This window comes from Meleagris gallopavo, chromosome 3 (assembly GCF_000146605.3).
Source record: "Meleagris gallopavo isolate NT-WF06-2002-E0010 breed Aviagen turkey brand Nicholas breeding stock chromosome 3, Turkey_5.1, whole genome shotgun sequence".
Classification (NCBI taxonomy): domain Eukaryota; kingdom Metazoa; phylum Chordata; class Aves; order Galliformes; family Phasianidae; genus Meleagris; species Meleagris gallopavo.
In genome coordinates, this window is record NC_015013.2 from 8,698,330 (window position 1) to 8,699,473 (window position 1,144).

Sequence of the window (1,144 nt, forward strand, 5' to 3'; positions counted from 1 at the left end):
CCCACAGCGGGGCTGCGGCCTGCCGCGGGCTCCCCGAGCCGCTCTGGGGACGGGGATGAGGTAAACCGCGGCCACGCGTTTAGAAGGGCCAACGAGAGGAGCCCGTGGCCAGCACCTGGGTGTACGAGTCGCTTTGGCACGTGTTTGGAAGATTCGGATTGCTTAACAAGAAGGCGGTCACTTAAGGTCGTTAATTTGTCACCGTCTCAGAGTCTTTTGCTCTGGTCAAGCTCAGTACCAAAGGGATGCCGGCAGGTGCCCAGGGCCTGAGGGCAGTTTTAGGGGTGCCTTTCTCACTCATTCCTGCAGAATCAACACTTACTTCTTTTGCCTCTTAAACCTGCAAAGGTTTTGGAGCACGCTGGATGTTCTTTCTGTGGTTGTAATGTCAGCTTAAGCCAAAGTTTGCCATTAGGACTTAATGCCTTTGTAAAAGTTTACAACAACTTTTAGGTTTCTCGGTGACTGCAGTGGATAAGGTGTAAATATATCTTGTTTGCAAAGCTATTCCGTGTGCTCTGATGTTACTGCCTTGCCCCAGCAAACACGGACAAAATCACTGGTCAGCACTTACAGTAAGATTCTTAAAAGGTTCCATATTCATAAATACGTAGGGGCATGCAGCAGAACAGATGTGACATCCCAGGATCTCTGGTGAACCACCATGCAACTGGTGAGCAAGGGGGTACTTACTTAAGGTGCTCTTACCTGTGTCAAGGTTGAAGCAAATTCTAGCTTCTTCTAAGTACGGGGTGTCACTCTTAGAGCGGAGTCTTCTGATGGGTCTCCTGTCTATGTCTTCCTCAGAAGATGCTGACATCAGTGTGGGCACAGTGAGCAGAGTTGCCCGACGAGCTGATAAGAAAGAATGAATGAAGAGGAGAATAGTAGGAGAGATGGAAATGGAGAGACAAAGAATGGGAAGGGGAAAAAAGAGAAGAAAAGAGAAATAAAATTGTTCAATGGAAATTTGAATCTGCAGCATGTAGTAGGTGAGGGTGTGAAGTCCCTGCCTCATGTGCTGCAGAACTTAAGGGCTGACTCAAATGATGCCAAGATGAGGAAAGATTGCGGCACTCTGCGCCTCAAAGACACAGCTAATAACTGCTTCTGACACAGAACTGCCTGTTCACAGTTACCAGTT